This window comes from Alexandromys fortis, unplaced genomic scaffold (genome assembly GCF_014885135.2).
Source record: "Alexandromys fortis isolate MF-2015 unplaced genomic scaffold, M_Fortis_MF-2015_v1.1 scaffold_113, whole genome shotgun sequence".
Classification (NCBI taxonomy): Eukaryota; Metazoa; Chordata; class Mammalia; order Rodentia; family Cricetidae; genus Alexandromys; species Alexandromys fortis.
Window position 1 is genome coordinate 885,616 of NW_026067988.1, and position 9,133 is coordinate 894,748.

The following is a 9,133-nucleotide window of genomic DNA, read 5'->3' on the forward strand; positions in this document are numbered from 1 at the left end:
CTTATGGCTTAAATCAGAAATGTCCACCAAAGCCTTGATAAAAGCCTGGCTCCCAGATGATGACCTTCAGTGAAACGACTGGTTCATGAAAACTGTAATTTATTCAGTGGTTACTCCTTCAGTAAATTCCAGAAATAATGGCAATGTGGTACTGTGGTGCAAAGTAGGAGACAGACCTGTGTTGGAAGAAATAAGTATCTGGAAACATGCCCTGCTAAGATACTGCTGCTCAGACACCCATTCAGGTCTCTTTCAGCTTTCTGGATGGGACAACATGAAAAATAATTCTCTGAGATTCTGTTTACTGTGTTATTTCAGCTCACAACAGGCATGCAGCAAATGATTTCACAGACCTTGAGCTGAAATCTGTGGAAGTAATTGCAAGAATAAATATGTCTTCCCATATTCTCTCAGATCTTATCAGCAGACCAAAAGTTTGACTAACCACGAAGTGGAGAATACTCTTCTTGACAGTCAGAATTGGTTTGTTTGGTAAAATAAAATCCATATTATATATAAAAATATGTGCAAAGGGTATTCAATAAAATGGAAAACAAAAGCTGTAGAAGACATGACAAAAGACCCAGGTGGTGATTTGTGGTACAAAGGGAGAAAAGGAAGGCATTAAGAGAAGTCTGAGATTTTGGATAAAATAAAGTGTTCTATGAAGAACTTCTTGCATGAGAGAGACTAGATCAAGGGAGAGCAGAACGTTGGTGAATACATGGTCTCTTGGGGAGAGGAACCACACTGATAGGATTGAAAATTTGAAGCAATTAAGCAAAGACCCAAATATGCATTTCTAAACTAAAAAAAAAAAAAAAAACAAAGCCCAAATGGTTATGATTATAAACTTCTGGTAATTTCTGCTCTGTGTATACCTCATTGTTCATAGCACCACACTGATAAATACAGCAAATGTCAAAAGACTAACTTTGGGTGAAACATAAAAGGGAAAAATTAATTCTTGCCTGATAGAAGAGACTGGGAAATCAATGCCACATGCAAGGTGTCCCTGCTAGTCTGCACTTTCCACAAATGCTATCTTCTAGAACGACAGATCATGAGGCCTCTGTGTTGCTGAAAAGAGATGAATTTCCACAGTGCCCTGTTTAAAAAGGTAGAGCCAAGCCTCACACTCCAAGTTATCAACTCTATTAACACCTTAAGCAGAAGACTACTGTCAAAGAAGGATGGTGTTTAAGGAAAGAAATATGACTAATTGATTCATTGACCTCATAGTTACACATGATACTTATTTAAATGATAGAAAAAGTGGTTGATAGCCTGAGTGTGATGCAGCTGCTGCTTGCTGAGTACTTATTGGTGGTTGATCATAGGAAACTAATAAAGACACTTAATCAATCTTGTATCAGAGGACCAACAGATATTTAAGGCTTATCTCTGAAATTAAAACTCTGCAACTCATTTTTCTTTTTTTCTCAAATCAATGCCCTTGAGATGAATATTGAATGACAGGAATGTATTATTTTTCATATTATCTGAAATTGTGATATTCTGGAGGTTAGAAAACAATGAGGTTAATATACTAACATAAACATCTGAGCACATAGATAGATAGTAGATAGATGCAAAGATCGATAGATGATAGATTATAGAATATATACATAGATATGCAGATGATAGATAGATAGACACATATATAGTTATAGAAATATACACATGTAGCAGAGTACTACTGTTTAAAATGAGCCTTCTTCCTCCATTTCCTACCTGTGCCTAACAACTATGAGCCATGTTCTAATAATAATATATGGTATGTTATATAAATTATATGTAGCACTCAATACCATTTTTTCAGATTTCAATAATAATATATATTCTTTTTTCTGGTAAAATTGTGAACAACTGATTTCTTTGTTGTTGCATCATTGTACAATTAGAATTTGCTCTGTAGCATTGCCATATTAATGCATGTGCCAATAACAAAATAGGAAAATTATATGCAACACCATTCTTTATTTGTTCTTGGCGAATTTCATATCATGCATCCCAGTCCCGCTCACCTCCCAGAGCCTTCATATCTGCCCCTCACCCTTACAACTTTTCCCAAAAGTAACCCTCCCCAAAATTAATTAAAAGCAAACCGAAGCTATCTTTCTCCTTCACCTTTCCCATCTTTCAAACACCTCCTCATTTGTTCTAGTGGCACTTGGAGCTCTGATGTGTCTGTCACACAGCGTACCATTTTGTCTAATCAGCCCCACTTGCAAATGTTCATTCCAATGAGTCATTCGTTGCTCTGGCTCAAGACTGCTGGTCTCTGTCACACAATTATCACTGGACCCTTACTGAAACTCCTGCCAGATAGCCTGCTGGTACCCCAAGTTATGTGGACCCTGTGGCTATCATTCAACAAGATCAGTCCTTTCACATGTTCAAACAGGTCTTAGATGGGGTAGATGTCATGGTAGGTTGACCTAAGGTTAAGGATGTGGGTTCTAGACGTAGCTAAGCTATTCAGTCTGGGTCAAAAGGACCACCCCTCTCAGGTGAGAGGTAGAGCCATCTCTTCTAGGCCTATACCTTCAGTGACAGCTCTCCAATTACCCCCATGGTGAGGGGGGAGCTATTTTCCCTGATACAGTGTTCAGGGAGGAGCAGGGCCAGCTATACCATGGCTAGTGAGAGGTAGATCTAGTTAAGCACAACCCTCAAATTTTAACATATATGATACCCATGCTCCTCTGTAGTAACACAGGCCACGGACATCAACAAAGATCCAAGCTACACTGAGACCATGGATGTAGACATGGGCCTAGGCACCAGCTCAGTCCCAGACATCATCATGACTCCGGTGGAAGTACATGTTACCTAGATCGGTATGGCCCCAGCAGCAACATGGCCCTCAGACACCAACATGGTTGCAGGTGGCTGACCAGACCCCAGGTATCTGTACAGACCTCAGATTCTGGAAGTGTGTAGTGAGGTAAGATTGAATTTTAGAGGAGGTGGAGAGGAGGCCTGAGAAAGAAATCAGGAAAACCACCCCTTTCATAATAGGCTCAAATAATATAAAATATCTTGGGGTAATTAACACGTGAAAGATTTGTATTTTAAGATGTTCAAGGAAGAAATTGTAGAAGCTATGAGAAGTTGGAGGAATACTCTCCCATACATACGGATCTGTAGGAGTAACCGCGAGATTGGGCATCCTACCATAATAATCTACAAATTGAACGCAATCCCCGTTAAAATTCTTCACAGTTGTTGAAAGGACAGTTCTCAGCTTCATATGGAAACAAAATAAACCAAAACAGAGAAAACTGAAACAACCATGAATAAGAAAAGCAATGCTAGAGGTGGCACTGTTACCGTGAAGCAGAATCACAAGGAACCAATAATCCAGATGCGCTGTGTAAAAAGTTCAATTAAAAGAAAAAATATCAAAAAAAATTTAAAAATAAACCATTTTCATTCTGGGTGAGCTTTCGCTCACCCAAAGGTTAATCCGATGGTAGAAGTGTGATTATTACCTATGTTTATTGTATTATGGCCAATTAGGCTTCATGGCAGAGTAAATGGAACAACATATTAAGTGGAGTAGTGTGACTTACCAACCTTCGATACTGCAAGACACCATCACATTTACCTTAGTTTGGAAAACAAACCTGAAACTTCAGAAAAATGTCACCAACAGACATTACAGCGGACTAATTATTTTAGTTGTGAGTCAGCTGTCTGCAGTTCGTTGTGACCTTTTAAATGTGCTGGCTTGCTTAAAATGCAGGCATTTTTCTTTATAAGGGAGTGAATTTAAAGGAACAATAGACAATTACAGAGAAAATATTACAAGTATATATATGTGCTATGTAATATACACTGATATATACATGTGTGTATTATATGTGTATATATGAATATAATATATATTATATTATATAATATATGTTATATATATTTGTGTATAAAACATATATCAGTGCGGCAAATTTTATTTATTTATTTATTCATTTATAATTGTTTTGAGGCAGGGGTCTCTGTAACTTTGGTGCCTGACCTGGAACTAGCTTCTGTAGATGAAGCTGTCCTTAGAATCAGAGATCCACCTGCCTCTGACTCCTGAGGGCTGGGATTAAAAGCATGTATGACAGCTGTCCGGCCAAGAACAGCAAATTTTAAAACCATTTGATAGTAGCCTCCTGTAGATTTAGAACCCACTACAAGCCCTACTGTACTGTTCAGAGGACAGTAGTAAAGGAACACAGACCAGTTAACCAGCACAAAACCAACAAAAGCCAAACATTTATTTCTCACAGTTTATACAGTTTTCTGTTTGGTGTCTGGCAAGTCTTGTGAGTATTTTTTTTTTTTTTTTTTTTTTTTTTTTTTGCTTCGTTTTATTTCATTTTGTTTGTCTGTAACCTCACCGCAGAAGATTCAAGGAAATTCTCCAGGGCCTTAGATGACTTCAGGAATCCCCTTCCTGAGGGCTATGCCTCTGCTTTAAGCATTTATCTTTGAACGGACCTACACCCTAAAAGATACTACTGCGTGCCCATTTGGATTTCTATACCTAAGTCGGGCGAGGCATGAACCTCAGTACACTGCAGTACCTGAAGGAGATTTTTCAAAATTTATAGAGCGGGGAAAAGGGAAGCAGGATCAAAGAGGAAAGGGAGTATAAAGCAGCAAGGAACTGGAGCCCAGACATTGAAAATAGAAGCCGAAGCTTTTCACTATCCAAAGTTTAACGTGGTTGTGGTGATGCTGGGCAGAATGGTCACATTGCAGGTAAAGAAGGCGAATGTTTTAAAGGCTAACATTCCAAGGCAAAGGAATGAAGTAAAATAAGAACATAAGCCACAATGTGGCAGTAGATAATTGCTTGTTTCTTTCCTGTCACGATTTTTTTTTTTTCAGAATCAAGACAATGAGAAGTTTTGACCCTCTGTTGGCCGGTGAATTAGAGCTAGCTCCAAACATGGATGGCTAGAAATAAGACCCTGATTCATCAAAAGAAGTGCTGCAGATTCCTGTGCCACTGACTAGAATTCCAGAGGCTTTAGCATTTGTGAAACAGGGAGGAAATCATGGCCAGCATAGGACTGGGAAGAAAGAACGGGAAACAGGGCCTTGGGGCTCCATAGGTATTGAGGCCCTGGCCTCAGTCTGGCAGAAAGCATGGTTAATGGCCTTGCAGGTAGTTTTCCATCACTTCTCCTGGTAGCTGCCTTGACAACCCAACTAATACAGGGAGAACGTAATTGCCATCTGTTAAAGAGGAGGTTGAAGTGGGCGTAGTCCTGAAGACAGACATGGAAACAATTTCACCTTTTAAAGACACAAAAGTAGAAAGGGGATCATTACGGTATTGGAAGGGTACCCTACTTTGTGAGGGACTTGGGCAAAAGTATGGATAATATTAACAGAAGTACGATCAAAATCCCTTAAGTACATATATGACAATTTTACATTGAAACTTACTAATTTACACGGCAAATATAAATTGCTGTTTCTTTTTCAGATAAAATTATTGCTAATGACTTAGGAGGAGGTGGGCAACTCATGGTCATTCAGAACTGAAATAAGACTGCTTCATGGGAAACAAAGAATTTCTTTAGTGGTTTGGACATCTGGAATCTTTCTGCATGTTTAGTTACGGTTTGTTGTTGCTCTCTCATTTTTGTCCTCATCTCTGGGTATTAGAACACACTAAAAATACAGTGCATCAAATACACTGGGAAAGCAGAGATCCTCACTCTTGTATTTACAGAAATGTATCTAGAAATAAATTCACCAGCTCAGTTATTACATAAGGACCCTTTTTAGCATTTAATTTCTATTGCAGAATAAGGCAAAGAAAATTGTCCTTAATTAGACATTGTGACTATGGACAACATTTTTTATTTGAAACTTTTCTTCTATGATATATTTTGATCATGTTTGCCTCTTCTCCAACTCCTCCCAGATCTTCCCACCACCCCTATCCACTAATTTATGTTTCTTTTCTTTTTTTCTCTTTCTGAAAACTAAAACTAGAAGAAAAAGGCAATAAAACAAAATACAAAATTAGAACAAACCTACACAGAAAGCCTCCTTATCCCCCCAAAACCTAAACAACACATAAATAACAGAATATGGAGTCTGTTTTGTGTTGGCCAGCTACTTCTGGGGCCTGCTCTTTAGTGAGGCTGATATGCTCACTGACACTCCAGTGGAGACAGCTGACTTTGCCCTTCCCAGCAGGTATCAATTGCAAATAGATTAAGGGTGGGCCTTCGTGTCCACCCCCTCTCCCCGCAGGGCTGAGGTTTGGCCTGGTTTGAACCTGAGAACATCTTCTAGGTGCTATCACACTCTTCATACGTTCATCTTGTATCATTCCTATTCATTCTCAGCCCCCCAAAAGGATAACCCTCTTTGTCTTGAGGGAAAAAGGATACCTAGAAGTTGAAGAGACTGAGCAATAAGCCAGGACAGAGGTAAGGCTTAATGTGTTTTGTAGAACTATCCATTCCAATGCACAAACATGGGAAAAATAAATAAAAGAAGAAAGGAGAGGTTGTGTGCTAAGTTTATTCTCTTAAGGAGAAATAACCGGATGACCGGAGGCTGTTCTAAGGGCAAACAGCACAGATAATGCTGTAGTCACCATGATGCTAGCTAGCTAAGAACTCAATTTAGAGAAGCATTTCTAAAGCTCATATATTCCATTTGTACATACAGCCTTCCCTTGGTCTGCAAGAGGGAATGGTTTTGGGGGCTCCCCTGTGGATAGTAAAACCTGCAAATGTTCAAGCCCTTTAAATAAAATGACAGAATTTGCATATAACCTATACACATACTCCTGTATACTTTGTCATTTTGAGATTATTTATAATACCCAATATAACACAAATGCTATGTGAATTGTTGTTTGTGTTGTTTAGAGAATAATGACAGGGAAAAATGGTCCTGTACCGTTGGGAGAGAAGCAATTGTTTTGTTTTTTTTTTTCTTAATAGTTTTCTCTAACTGCTTGAATCTGGGGAGGTAAAACATGCATTTGCAGGGCTGATTACATGTATGCATGTGTGTATCCGTATAAGATTGCTTTTTCTGGAAACAATAATTTCATGTTTGTTCCAACTCTCGAAAATCTCTTTAAATAACAGCAATAAAGAAAGGTCACAGCAGTATGTGAATGAAAAACATAGCCTGGCTCATAATGAACGAATCTGTAGTGTTGCTTATGAAAACTCCAGAGGGGAGGGACATGCACTTACACAGAAAGTTTTGAAATAATTCTAGAACAATCTATAAACCACAGCAAGTTTAGGCATTAGAAAGTCTCTATATAAGTACCTTATGCTAGATGAAGGGAGAGGATCTTGAAATCCTGTTGTGAAAATGTAGAAGTTCAGAGTATGGCTCTCTCCTTCAAGACAGGTTGTGTTTTTACTGAAAATAATTACTTTTACTGCAATACATTCTGCTCACAATTTCTACTTCCTTATCTCAGCCAAGATCATTCCCACCTATCCAAACCCAAGTCTTCTTTGTTTCTCACTTTAGAAATTAAAGAAACAAACTAACAAACAGAAAAAGTAGATTAAAATAAAGTCTAAAACACAAAAAAGCAGAAGCTCTCTCTCTCTCTCTCTCTCACACACACACACACACACACAAAGCACAAAATCAGAAACCATAATATTCAAGCAAAAAACCACTTTAAAAGAAGCCTCGATAAATCTGTATGAGATAAAAATGTACAGAAATACCATCAGATTGGCTTTCTGTTGTTTATCTTTTGCCGGCATGGGGCTTGTACTTAAGTTTATATATACACTAAGTAACGCTCCATTGGAGAAAACTAAATTTCCCTTAAATTGACAACTACATATAGGTTCTTGGTTACAGACAGGTGCTTATATTCACTTCTCTGTGCTAGGACCTCAAATGGCTTAGACCTAAGTGAGCTGTGGGCATGTTCCCACAGTCCCAATGGGGTTCATAGTCATTTATGTTTCCGTTCTGTTGCATCTGAAGGATAATGCATATCTTGTCTTAAACCTCGACCCTTTCCTTTCCTATAGTTATGGAGCAGATTCAGTCTGTTCAAACAAAGTACTATATAGTTAATTCAAAATAATCTGAAAACAATGTATATTGAAGTTAAATGAACAGGCTACCAAAAAAAAAAAAAAAGAAATTCTTCTCAACCATAAAAGAGAATTGAGATGTAAATTTAATTATGTCTTTTTGGGGCAGAGGGGTGGTATGGGATTTCCTTTCTACTAAAAAATATCATAAAAATAAACAAATCATATATTTATATGTCTTATTTTATGACAAATATTGTCATTATTGATTTGTAGGTTCACTTGAAGGTCATTAACGGATGCCAAATACTTGCAGTGCCAATTTGTCAAGTAACAGAATCTTCATATAGTGACATTGAATCATCCCACAGGTCATTGGCTATTTGGAAGGAGAAATAACTTCTACACTGAGATGTGTTGCAGCAATTTCCTCAGTAAAATGAACGTGCTTGACATTATGCACAGTGTAATAACCTGACATTACGGATCTCCTGGGAAACCGAACGTCAGGAATACAACCTAACCTATGAACTGATACTGCCCAGAGTAGTGTTTGACCAAGAGCTAGTTCTCTGCTACACAATTAAAGCAGAATTATGACTATCTCAAATTAAGATGTTCTGTGAAAATATATGACAGAATTTAGGAAGGCAGAGTTTTAATATACTTTTATATCAGTTACATGATGAAATGATGTATTGGGTTATATTGGGATGAGGTAAATTTTAAGCTATTGAATTTTTTTCCTTAGTTTTGAAAATGGCCATAAGGCTATTTTAAGTTATGCATAGGACACCAATTACAACTTTAATGAACATCAGTGCTTTCATTCTGCCTTCCCTTTTACAAAACTGTAGGTGCTAGAGCATTAAATTAATGATCCTAGGAGAAAGTAATTAAGCAATTTCAAATTGTGGGATGATGCACCCTACAACTGTCCTTACCTCTTCAGAAAGTCAACATCCTACAAGTGTGCAGCTGTTAAACTCGGGGACTAAGAGGCAGAAGAACAGAGGCAAGGCAACCACACCAGACGTGTTGTAGAAGCGGGATTACAATGATAGTGAACTGTATAAATACACATAAAT

At 37.9% G+C, this 9,133-nt stretch overlaps 1 long non-coding RNA gene across 2 annotated transcripts in view; it reads right to left on the reverse strand.

Moving 5' to 3' along the window:
- The window catches only part of LOC126511993 (uncharacterized), a 1,200,080-nt gene that overhangs the window by 219,110 nt on the left and 971,837 nt on the right, over window positions 1-9,133 (reverse strand). The window lies entirely within an intron of this gene.